We start from the raw sequence: 14,050 nt of genomic DNA on the forward strand, positions 1-14,050 counted from the left end.
AATGTCATAATATCCGCTATTTGATCCATACAATTGCTCTGCTATTGAGCTAGCCAGGACTAACCGGAAGATCACCTTTTGAAGAAAAACCTGATTAAACGACTCTCATATAGAAAGGCTATTAAATCACAATGAAAACCGACTTTTGAACCGAGGACCGAAGGGCCGAATATCATATACCATTCGACTCAGCTCGACGAATTGAGCAAATGTCTCTGTCTGTGTATATGTATGTGTGTATGTGACAAATAATATCACTACATTTTCTCACAGATGGCTGAACCGATTTTCACTAACTTAGATTCAAATGAAAAGTCTTACAGTCACATAGATTGATCCAAATTGAATTTTATCCCGATCCCACATCCGGTTCCGTAATTACAGGGCAATATATGCAGATCTTTGAGATTCAATTGAGATCTTTGCGCATTCAATTTTCTCGGAAATTTCTAAGCCGATTTTTCCTAACTAAGATGCAAACGAAAGGTCTTGAAGTTCTTTAAAAAGTCGCCAAAAAGTTGATCCAGATTCCGGTTCCGGTATTACAGTGCGATTAGTAAAAATTTTCAATTTCATGAGTATTTTTTCACAAGCGATTGCGAAACGAGGTGCACATTTTTATAAAATTTACTGGTAAATTCCTATCTAATTAGCAGACCTTGTTAGTTGGTCGATATATAAATCTACTTTGAAGCAACTAGTACCCTATTTCCGCTTCCGAACGTAATAGTGAGGTAAAGCTACAAAAACGGAACTCACTTTGATTTCTCAGCAACGGTTAAACTGATTTTCACAAATCATGATTCAAATTAAAGCTCTCATTGTCTTAAAAAATACTGTGCAATTTCATCCAGATCCGATTTCCAGTTCCTAAATTTTAGGGCAATGATTATCAAAACTTCCAAACTGTCATACAAAATGATGCAAACCCGGTACGCATCGGTACGTGCTGGTACAGAAGAAGAAAACGCCATCGGCTAGCACACAGCATGCTTTGTTCAATTGTGTATACACCAAGGTTGTGCAAACTCTGGTAAATCATACTGATACAATTTAGATGCGCAAAAAAGATTATATGTATTCATTGTAAACGTTTTTTTTAATTATTCAGTTTTCGACCGAATGGTATAGAAAAACATAATTTTCTACTCGATGTAATTTCTAAACTTTTCTTTTAAATGAAATAAATAATTTTCTAACTTTCAATTGTTGACGGAATACTGGTTTTTCGAATATTTTTCAAAATTTGGTTATGTAAACGGCATTATCGTGAGATCCTAAGAAGCACCGACAAAAAATTTTAGATCGTTCTGAACAACTACTTAACGTAACGATTATTTATGATAAAAGTAGGTTTGGATCGGGTTATTAGTTACTAATGAAAATCAAAATTTTTATGCGCAATAAAATGTCCCCGCTTTGCCCCTCTTCCCCTATAATTACTGTCCACTGTCCATATTATATTAGTATCGTCCACTAAAATATAGCCGAATAGTGAACGGCTCGGACTACATTTAACATCACTGATATAAAAATAATACATACAAAAATACTCTGCTATCGTTTCAGTTCCTGATATTTCCTGTCCGTCATTTTGTTATAGACTTTGACAGCTCCTTTGGACACTCGTTATGAATGAACCGTTTCCATTTCGGATGAATATGGAAAGCAATAAGAATTCCCGAAGACTAGGTATTATACTCTAAGCAAAGGATGGCGAATAATGACGGAGCATTACTTAACCTAATTGCTAACTGTACCAAGGAACATCAAGAGCATGAGCATGAACAGCTTTGCTTATAATACTTCGGTAGTTTATTGTTTCCAGTCCATCAATATCGACCATTTGTTTGCTTCAGCTGTTACGGCGTTTCAAGCCAAAATCCTAAGCCATTACGATCAAAAAGCGGTATCAATGGAAAACAGCAGCAGCAGAGGGCTTGGGTGTATCGAAGTTAAACACTTACTAGCTCAGTATTAGGTAACAACAGCTTCTGCTGTTGGTAGATACTTGATCAGTTTACACTTCGTCTTTCAAGTGCCGGTAGTTTCGCAAGTATCATTAATTAAGTCATTTTGTGACTAGGTGGAATCTTCCTGTTATTAATAACGTTTGTTGGAAAACCTATCTATTTCATAATGAAACGCTTCACTATGAGATTGGACCGAAGAGCAATATGAAGTCGATAACAAATCTCGCCATCCATTTATCTCGCTTTCACTTGAAACCACAGCAAGGTTGCATCGAAGGTCTCTTCTTTTACTCGGCTTATGCAGATGAGTACTTTGATAGAGAAGATGGGGTGAAATTCGTGCGAGAAAATGAGGTCACTTTTCCGCCTGCTATGCCTAGCTGCAGTTTTCACTACCAACCGAAGCAAGCTGAAACTTGAATAAATGTACGCGGATTACTCATCGGTATTCTGCAGCCCGAACGGGTGGATGCGTTCACGGTTGGTACACGCAGATGAGAGGTTGCTGGAAGCCGGTTTATAAATAACCAGTTTTACCTTTCTCCCGGATTCAAGGTAGTTCGGTCGATGCACATCTGCTCGCAGTTTATTTGGAAGATTATTTTAAGGTATTAGAAGCGAGTTCGAACTCTAACTTGATATATTATTAAACAGCATTTAAACACATGATATAAAACATTGTTTAAAATAAAAAACAAAAAAAATTGTTAAATTTTGTTACATCAGAAAAATTGTACCTCACTGCAATGTGATTGAAGCTTTTGCTATTTTATTTATCATTATTATATGGTTTCTTCTCACAGTTGAACTGTTTCCACCCGAGAATCACACCGGGACTGATTCCGTGGTTTTTATTATATCCACTGATGCCATATAGGCTCTGATGCCAGGTAGCGTCAGACAAAAGAGATGGATCATACACAAAGAAACAAGCCTAATAGTAGAGGCACTCTGAGGCGTACCCGGAACATAATGATGTTATTTATGGTGTTATTTTCCGCTGCGGTTAGGTACTACCGCGAGTGCTTTAGACGCGATACTTTTAATTTAATTTTCTTGTTTGTTTTCATCCATCGCTGTTAGTTTCACAGAGCTGTTGAATTTGCAGTTAACCTAATTTTAATTTCTCGGTCGCACTAACTAAATCGTAAATCCGACCTTAAACCAGTGACTGACATTTGAGTCTTGGAAAACATGCAAGTATCGTCGAACTAACGGACCTTGAACGAAAATGGAACCTTGTCAGTCAGTTTCAAAATGTCATGCAACCAACCACATGCAAGGTGTGACAAATTACAAGATAATAAATATCTACGTTCTACCGTCAGGTTCGCTTGTTCAATCTGACATGTCTGCTATGAATCATTCACACTACACAACACAAGCCGTTCAGAATGGGACAATGTCATCCGGCTTGCCAAATATGAAAGCCCGGTTCTTGCATTCGATGGCCATCAATGTCCGTCGCTAATTTCGAATTCAAATCCATTTGTAGAATAAGTTCAGATTTGGATCCCCTTGCGTACGCTCTATTGAACGCAAATTAGGGATTTGCACACGCCTACTATTTGACCACTTGGTGGTCCATCTTTTTTTTCTCTCTTTATGAGAAGCAGTTTACTACTAGATTGGCAACGCTTTGAGCAGTCAATGTACACAATTGAAAGTTTTCGGTTATTCGGCTTTGGTAGCTGACCTCAAATCTTCCTCCTATATTCAAATGCAATCGAATGATTTGCGTACAACAGACGGACACGTGCTGTCACGTAGAGGTCAGTGGAGCAATGCATACTGACAAATGAAACAGATTAATTGAAGCTGAGCATATGATAGCAGGCGGTTTTTTACGGGAGCTGAGTTGATTAAGTGTAAGCGAACAAATGCAAAAAATGAACATGAACATTTCTTCATACTGTAAGCGTATCTATCTTTGTCACAATGTGCACTATATTTAAAGAAGAATATAATGAGTGGTAATTATCTCTTATGGTGCTCATGTTAACTAAGCATGTTATTTATTCGTTGCATTCAGTTGTGAGTTAAGGGATGTTAAATATGGAAGTCAAAAAAGAGAAGATTCGGTACCTTTTACAGCTAAACAACTGAAATTGTAAATTTTGTATATGGTCCCGACACTGTAATAACTAATCACGTGCAATGTAGTTTCGTCGTAAACATTATACATCAAAAATAAGCTTGATGTTTGGGTGCCACACCAATTAGCACAAAAAAAGCATTATGGATGGAATTTCCATATGCGAAGCGTTGAGTAAACGAAATGAAATTCACCCATTTACGTATCATGACTGGGGATGAGAAGTATGTCAACAATATTGTGCAGAAAAACAATCGTGATCAAAGTGCGGTGAAGCATTTCAAACGGTGACCAAACCAGGACTAATGAAAAAAATAAATCTATATAGCAGAAACGTCAAGAAATTCCCAATAGAAGAGGCGACGACACGACCTGCCGCTCGTCTATCAAAACTGTATCGTAAATTTAACTACCCCTCAGTAACTGGAAATGTCAAATCGAAAACGCTAGTGAATTTTTTTAAACTGGCAGCACAAGTTGATATATTTATTGATTTTGAATAACAGTCACCATAACCTTGGTTACTGCATATCGAAGGCAAGATGAATGTAAACAAAATAAATTTCAGATCGGTTATTATATTACGGAACATTTTAATGGATTTACCTAACTCGAGCGGAATGTAAAAATTGAGGAGTATGAATTATGTCTTTTATAAAGCCAAGTTCAAAATTCAGGTCTTGACTTGAAACCGTTGTGTGAGAAGGAAGACATGGAAATGACCGACAACGAGCTGAGCGAGGCTAGTGCTCTGCGGTACCTGCATAACGTACGGTAAAATGATTTTGTGGAATTCCACTAGTAATTCTCGAATAGTGGCCAACAAAGTGAAATACTGTTTCCACTGCTGCGCAATCAACCAACAATTTTGACACCGGCATATTACACCGAATCCTATTGCCCAGAAAAGCTAGCAGTTGAAGTGTACGGATGAATCGCTGGAAGCAGATCATTGTCCTCGTTCGTTGGTTTCATCCATAGTTTCGATTAAATTCCGAAAATCGAGTTCATTTAAATGCATTTCTGCTTAACTTGGACAAAGATTAACCGACGACTTTAACACTAATAGAACTATCCCACCGCTTTCAAAACATGTTTATTTGTTTTGGGGTTCCTTGGTAACTAGTCCATAGCAACTTAAACAGTGTTGCTCGAGAAGATTATTTTTATCATTTACAAGGGGTCGCTAGATTTGTGGTAACTGACGGTGAATCGTTAGCGAACAGTTTTATTGCTGATTTTTCTTCGGAGTGTCTGGTCGTGTCGTCGAAAGAGGTGTCGTATTCCATCACGACAATTCATGGCCGCACGTGTCTATGATGACTCATCAGAGGCTCTAAGTGACGAAAAAACAAAACAAACTCTAACGTGTTGCATAATACAAAGCATCATTTGAACATTTTGTTTTTTTTTTTCGTTGAAAAATATTGAGAAATAAGTCGGTGAAGAGGTAATTTTCAGGACGCTTCTTAAAAATCATGATTTGCGGTCTCAGCGCAGACTAATCAGAAGTCAACAAATCGAAGCAGTATATATAGAGTAGAAGTTTTTCTAGATTTTTAGAATTTTTTTTAACACTAATCATACCAACACTCAATATATACCTATTTGTACCATGCCCGATCAAATGACCTGACTTCTTGTTCCTTTACGAAATGTATGAAAAATATATGTTAGAAGCGAAATAATAATAAAAATTAAAGTTATTATTGAAAAAACAGCATATTGACTATTTCAAGTTCGAACCCACCTAGTAGTGTGATAATACCTTTGTCATGTCATTCAAATGATCTCATAATACAATATTTTTATTATAGAGCTAATACTCAACACAACCTTGATTAGGAACAATAATTTCCATGTTGGTTTCGGTAATCCACAAAATTGAGCTTGAACACTAAATATACAAACATGCTTTTGAGGAATTATTTGTTGAAAAAAAGTGAGAACAAAAATAATTATGTTTCATATCTGTTTGGAATACATTTAAACAATCTTGGGAAAATTTTTAAAGCTATCACACGGAATATTTTCGAAGGTACATAGATCAACAGGAACAAATATAAATTCGCGACGCTTTAGACTTTGCGCATAACTAAAGTAAAAAACCTATTTTAATCCACACTTTTCATTTTTTTTCATCATTGGTTCCGGTACTTTCAAAACCAGAAATCGAGGCCCGATATAGTCGAAGTTGGTAGGCATCAACTAACAAGGTCAAGAAATTGGAATAATTTTGTGATCAGTTTTGAATATTTTTCCCATTTCTGGCATCGTTACTCTACAAAAATTTGAAATTTTAAGCACTCATGCTTTAATCCCGGAACCGGAAGTTGAATCCGAATAAAATTCAATAGCAATACCCAAAATACCTTTTATTTGAATCAACAAATTAGTGAAAATCGGCTTATCCGTCTCTGAAAAATTGATGCGAGGTCCGATTTGGGAGTTTTTGAATACTGTTTCCGGTACTTCCGAAATCGGAACCCGACTAACGGTTTAGTCGAGCCATCATTTGACCGGTCTTGGTATGTTTAGTGTTAATTTTTGGTGGTTGTTTAAAGTCAAAAGTACGATTTTCACGAAAAAACCCGCCCTTTTGTTGCTGTGTTCCCAGAAAAGAAAGTGAAAATCGGGCCATTCAAAGAGATTTACAAATATTGCTTTCAATAAATTAATCTCGAAAACTTCCGAGCATATTGAATACCTTGATTTTACTTTTTTCCCTTTATGGGCTACTCTGATCGAGGGGGGTGGTTACAACGCTCCGCACTTTCCATACCAGACGAACTAGGCTATGGTGCCCAAATGAACACTAGTAACGAAGGAGGAAACCGACCTATAATTGATAGGTTCCCTCCAGCATGTAACCCAAGCGACAGATTCCTTTATGGTTATCAATTTGCAACGAAAGATACGAATATCTTCTATTGGAAGTTCGCCAGAGAGTTTGTCACTTGGGCAGGAAGTGTGTACTTCACCCTGTAACCAGTAAATCATTGAGTCGTGCGTCTGTACAGTATTGATATTTTGTCATCCTACCAACTGCTTCTGTGTCTTAAATGTCCTCGTCGATGAAACTTTGGAAAATTTCGCATTATATCCGCTTCGGTCTTGGCCCTGCCTTCCTATAAAGTCCTTTATGTCTGAAGCGGTACCTACGATTATTACTTTGAAGTTCCTAAATAGGTGTAGATAAGTTTGGTCTACTAACACTATCCATTCTAATCTACTCTATCTGTTTCTATCTTTGTCGACGTTACGTTACGTTTCCTTTTCCCCATTCCATTGTTTTTTACTATGCCGGAGAAACCTGCTCATATCTCAAGCTGATAGATTATCAAGAATAAAGGAAAAAGAATAATAATAATACTAATAATAATAATAATAATAATAATAATAATAATAATAATAATAATAATAATAATAATAATAATAATAATAATAATAATAATAATAATAATAATAATAATAATAATAATAATAATAATAATAATAATAATAATAATAATAATAATAATAATAATAATAATAATAATAATAATAATAATAATAATAATAATAATAATAATAATAAAATTGACAGTAAAAATAGTAGTGCATTTACCTTTTTCTTTTATCATAACGTTTCTTTTATCATAACCTACCAAAAGTTAGGTAATTACATAAAATACCTATTTCTCTTCATTTTCTTGGGACATTTTAGGGTCTTTTTTCTTGGTCTTAAATCTTCGATGCTAATCCTTTATTTCAACAGGCTCGTTTTTCGTCAAGAAAATAAAATAAAATAAAATCAGGTTTTAGTGAGCTTGTCAAATTATATAATGCAAAGATGCGCATTTAACACTAGACCGCCCAGGAAAGTCACAATATGTAAACAATGGAAGGATTGCTTAAAATTCTGTTATCTTTTTTTTTTAATTATTTAACGATATATGCACTAAGGCACACTACACTAGCTCTTAGTTATTCTGTCATTTTTTTTTAAGAGAGACTCTAATCATTTTGACTGCTTTTGAGCACTTTAGGTTTGGGCTATATAGTGTTGAGCACGCATCCAGGGAACAAGAACTACATGTATTTCGCAAAGCAATACTAGGTGTGATTGTATGAAATGGTCCACGTGAACCGCTCTCTTCCAGAAACACACATCTCACACTTTCAGTTTGAAAGTGACATCTGTGTCAAAGTTAAAGAAGTTTAGGTACATTCAAACTTCTCGTGATTTGAAAGTGTATCCACACCTGATCAATCAGTTTCGCCGTCATTGACATTTGTAAACATTAGTACCGATACCGAACCGGATCGGAAAGGTTTGAAAGCTCCTCGACGGTTCATGAGAGGTTAATTTACTCTTATTCCTGATAACATTAGTAATCTTTTTTGAATTAAATTCACCAGTTCAGGACGAATGTTATATATTAACATCAATCCCAACTGGATCAAGATAATTCAAATTGGTGACCAATTCCAGGCATAAGAATGCTCAAAACCACCTAATGACCTATTGTCAATTTCAAACAGTATTAGTCCTGTCCACTCCGTGATCGATCCAGATAACATAATAATTTTCATCTTTTTACTTTTATAAGCGAACGATCGATCTCGGTATGGTCCGACTTTGTCAATACGCGAAATATAAATTGACTCCCACCCCCATCCGCCAAGCGGGGATACGCGCCCTGTAGCTCATCATACAAAGCCTAGGGTAACACCATGATTTTACTTATTACAAAATTGGTTTTGTGTTGGTTTTGGTTTTGTTGTAACTATCAGGCAAATTTGCTCGGTCCGTTTCGGTTATCAGAGCATGACCTTGGCGGTTTCTATTTATATATGCAAAGTAAAGTAACGATCCATTCGGAGAAATTTCCCGAAACAACTTTCAGCGGAATGGTATTCGGCGAAAATGCTTTCGGTGAATTGATACCGTAAAAACTGACACTTGTTTGAAAATAATGAATGGAGAAATATGTAAAAGTATCAGTTTGGATATAAATGATAATCCGTTTCAGAATTCCGATTTCATATAATTAGCTTTTTATTTTGGACCGTTTTTCAGAATGATTTTCAGATGTATCATATTGAAAGTTTCTCTCTAATGATTGTATCCATTTGATGCAAATATTTCATTGAGGTGGGGTTGGGCAATGGAAAGATGTCTTTGGAACACGATTGGTTCTGTATCTGACATGCGTAATTCGATGCTTAATATAATCCATCCTAAAAAGAGAAATACTATTTTTAAACTGTGAACTAGAAACTGTTCGGATGCTCGTATGTCGTCCCACGTACCGTGCCGGTTGTACAACTTTTCAACAGGTTTACATGAATTTAGATGGAGTTGTTCACTATTTCGTTACAAATCAATGTGAAAAATGAGGCATCAATTGCCCACACACCGACATTCAGTCCTCTTCGATTTGAGCACTGCGTGTCGATGAGCTGCTCGTAAATTATTATAATCAGCATATTGAATAGCAAACACTTGGCCTGTTCGAAGACTCCACTTCGTTCATTATACAGTCCGCCTACTGCGTCCGAAACCTCAAAAGCCAAACAGTTTTTTTTTCGAAATTTATATTATATCCAACTACTTTCGTGAAGGTCATGAAATCTATAGGGTACCAATATAAGACTGTCTCTATAAAACCAAATAAAAATGTTCAATTTTGTTATTTCAATTCTGGATAAACCTGTATATTCATTAATCGGCTTTCTAATCTAATGTTTTTTTTAGATATGAATCAAACAATTGGTTTTAGAGAACTATTTACTTGGATGACCAATTCACACTCTAGACTTGGTTGCCCAAGGAAACCATTTTGACTTTTAGATTGCAAATAGAAAAACAATATGTACAGAAAATTTTGTTTAAATAAAATTCTATACATATTAGTTATTCTACAACAGTTTTCTGACTTTTTTTTTGTTTCGATTATAGAGGTTTTAATCTTAAGGTCATTCGCCTCTTCGGGCCAGAAAAACTTTCTGACCCTATCTGCGGGGTTGGGAATCGAACCCAGGCTGCGTGAATGGCATCGACTTACCCATCACACTATACCCGTCCCCTTTTCTGACTTCCTCACTTCCATTTTAACTGGTATTGGGCAATATACGTATATACTAAATTCCGGGCTTTCTAGTGTTAAGAAAACATGTAGAAGTCCAATGAGGTAGAAACAGGTGGAGTAAATAAAATAAACATTACAGAGTCTTCAGATGAATTTTATTTGAACCGCAATTCCAAAATTACATGAGGGGTAATGAGCCAACTCTTCATAGGGTAGCGGAATCCTCATTCATCTCTGTTCCAGTAGTCGTCTCATATACGAAAACCATTAGTTAGGGTGAGATCTGCTGTCTCTGTTCGATAAGTTAACTTTCAGGGTAAGGCGAAAATAGATGCATTCACTTCGAGTTTTCGCGTTTGTTGCACAATTTTCGAACTATTTTTTCTTCGGTATTGCTTTTTAGAGCTGAAGCAAATCGATTATGTTCGATCTTATCACAATTCGTTGATTGAAAATCTAGTACTCGGCAAAATAACATGGCGACTAACGACTACTAATGAAGTAACTATTGATACAAAAGCCCTATAAGGAACTTCGTCATACAGTAAGTATGAAGTCTTCAACACTGATCTCTAAACTCTATCCTCCAGTAGAAACCTGTTTCAAATACCTACATAACTATACTTGGCTCTCTACTTTCATGGCATTTGTTGATCGATTGATGGAAGCTCAAAATCACCGACAAAACATCGTTTGGAATTTATTGACTTTATAGATATTGCGGAAACAATATTTCTACGTTCCACACGAGGTGCGTAATTGCTACTGAGATGAAAACCGCAACCTGATCAAATTCATATTCTACGAAATGTTATGCCGGCACGAAAAAAAATCACTGAACGAGTGTTGGTTGTAGTTCATTCATTGGTTCATAGCAAATCAGAGCAAAATTTGATAGCTACTACCAATCATCAATTATCATAATTATATAGACTAGCACTTCGAATTTTGATTTATAGGAGATACCAAGTTTTAATACACAGCATCCGGTGATATCTGAGCAATATTTTTTCCCAGCTCCAAGTCCACTCTTTATTATTCACTGCGAAGTGTCATAGAACAACTTTCAAACCGCCCAGGTTGTACTCGCGAAGATTTGACCGTGTGGGCAACTATTCTGATTTTCTGCAGCATTTTATTGCTGCTTGATTCATTCGTCCTTGACTCGTTCGCCGGCAACGCCAAGAAGAAATAATCATGCCGAAGGCGCTTGTGCTTGAAGTAAATCTCTAAACGTCGATCGGTGAGCTAAAACAGACGATCAGGTTGTGGTATTCCGACCGTGACCGACCCGATCTTTTGCGACAATCAAGATCCGTGCCTTGAATGTGCTCTTTTTTCCTCTCTGGTCGTCCACTTTGTACAGTCAGCATCTCACAGTGTCAGGTGAGGATCTGGGGGCAATTATTTTAATCCACCTTTTAGCATCCGTCCCGTGCGCTGGGAGTCCACTTAGGAGTGTAATCTATTTACTTTAATACCACACTGCTGTACCGTGTTTGCTACATCTAAGTATCGCTTTACTGCTTTCAAGTTGTCATTCGACCTATAGGTTGTTCTGTGTCTTGTTGACTGGAAAACTGGTTGAGAACGTGGGCTTCTCAAATAACTGAAGCAAAACCACTACACCATCGCCAACTGACACTTTGTGATTCCATCGGCGAGAGTTTATCATTAAATAACGGCATGCTTTTTATTAATCAGTCAGGTTTCTCGGGTAGCATCCTGGTGCCATTTGAATAACCGCATCGTGCCCAACCAGTTGAATGTGCGTGTTTTTTTTTGCTTATATCGCTCGAATTAATGTTGTGTCTAGTGAACCTCATTTAACTCCCTTCGCCCTACTTATTCTTCTAATTAAATTCGTTCGCCAGTAGATGTCAGTTAAGATTAAATTAAGTTATAAATATCTAGTAGGATTGAACATTCTAACAATCTGAACGATCAGGTGACACCCGTAATTTATTTTCTAATTAGAATCTGCAAAAACCACTACACAAAAAGAAAAGATGAAACTTACGACATGTAAACCGATAGTACTATGAAATAGATATCAGTTGAAACAAAAATCTGATTTAATACCATGATTGATGTAAAATTACATTAAGATTAATTTAGTTTTTCATTGAACAAGACTGTATTTTTACAAACCGCTTAGTTTTGTAATGTAAATATGCTAAATATGTGCATGAAAAAACATGTAAATTCACAAAATATTTTTAACTGTGTATTTTACTAAGATCTACTATGATTATGATCAACAGGAAACCTTTTTAAAACCAGTTCTGAAAATTTCGTACCTATTTTACAACGTCACTTTTCTAAAGAATTGATATTTTTAGCTGTCTTTTAAAATTTAAAAATTAAACAGCAACTAATAAGATTAATAAATCTTTTATTTAATCCTGAGTTGGTAAATCGATTAAGCCATTATCTGAGAAATCGATGTGAGTGTAATTATTATGCCTTTTGACGATAATTTGTCGCTGCCTTCTAAATTTGAAATCTGGGACCGTTTATTTAACCACTAACAAACAAGTTTTGTAAATCATACACTCTTAGAAAAATGAAATTTACACTAAATTCAAACATGCCGTAGTTTCTTGGATGATGACAGAGTATTACATCTTTTAACATGTAAAAATAAATATTGTGTCTGTTTTAATGTCAACTTCAGCTAAATTAGCTGTAAAGTTGATGACATGATTCTATTTTACTTATTTTGAGATGTAAATTTAAGTAAATTCCGACGCTTCTTTTATGTGCACCTATAGAGACGCAAATTTACACGATTTTTTATGTGTTATGTGTGTAAGAAATCACTCTTCAGTTTTTAGAAATTAGGTTTGTTTCTATCTAATCATTTATAAAAACAGAATTCCGAAACCGGAAGACGGATCTAAATAAAATTCAATAGCAAATTATGGAGTCGTAAAATAGCAGCAATCTAAGAGAAAATTTAGTGTTCCTGCGTTTTATGTCCCATTAGCTCTGAAACCGGAAATCGGACGCAGATATAATTAAATAGCAGGCTATGACTATAACATCTTTCATTTGAACGGCTGAATGCATAAATTCGTTAGGGGTAAATGGGGTAAAACGTACCCCCTAAGGAAATGTTTTTATATCTTAACTAAGGAGAATAACACGTGAGAATTACATGCATGGCTATCTTCCGTCATCATTATTTCTCAAAATTACGAACAAATACTCAAATAAAATTGTCCATTAAAATATACGCATGACGCCCGATCGTAGAAAACATGGAAAACATACATTTTAAATTACACAAAGCGACGATTATCTGAACATAGAGGCAGGATGATCTTAAACAACGGGTGAATATCCACCAAAACAACGGAGTAAAACTCATGACAACAACAGGGCAAAAGACACCCTCATAAAGCTTATTCTTATTATTTAAAGAAAGTTTAGCCTGTTCGTGGACGAAATATTTGCCAGATGGAATATTGTTGAAATGAAGTAGAAGTGAGTTTTTAAGCATTTTGCCTCACACAATTCGGATCGTTTTGCCCCTAAAAACATGGGACGATAACTTTGACGATTTTGTCATAAAGTTAAAACTACATCGTTTGTATTAGAACTAGTTTTAGAAAAACGAAGTATTGGCAAAGATGTTCACTAGTTACTTAATTGAAATCATCTTTCTCACTCTAGAAAATTACTATGGAACGAATATCAAAAATTATATATAACAGAGACATAATTGTTTTTTGGTTATTTTTCCAGATATGATTGAACCAAAAACTAGCAAAATTTTATAGTAATCTATTGTCATGACGAACTTTCAGTTTCATTAAAATTTCAGTGATGATAACTTCTGAGAAAAGCAAAAGGTGTATTTTGCCTCGAGGGCACGTTTTAATCCATCTCCCCCTAAGTGCAGC

At 35.6% G+C, this 14,050-nt stretch overlaps 1 protein-coding gene across 1 annotated transcript in view; it reads right to left on the reverse strand.

Annotated features, from left to right (window-relative positions):
• Positions 1–14,050, reverse strand: part of LOC131430158 (clavesin-2-like) — a 53,961-nt gene that overhangs the window by 19,773 nt on the left and 20,138 nt on the right. The window lies entirely within an intron of this gene.

Source organism: Malaya genurostris, chromosome 2 (genome assembly GCF_030247185.1).
Source record: "Malaya genurostris strain Urasoe2022 chromosome 2, Malgen_1.1, whole genome shotgun sequence".
NCBI classification, from domain to species: domain Eukaryota; kingdom Metazoa; phylum Arthropoda; class Insecta; order Diptera; family Culicidae; genus Malaya; species Malaya genurostris.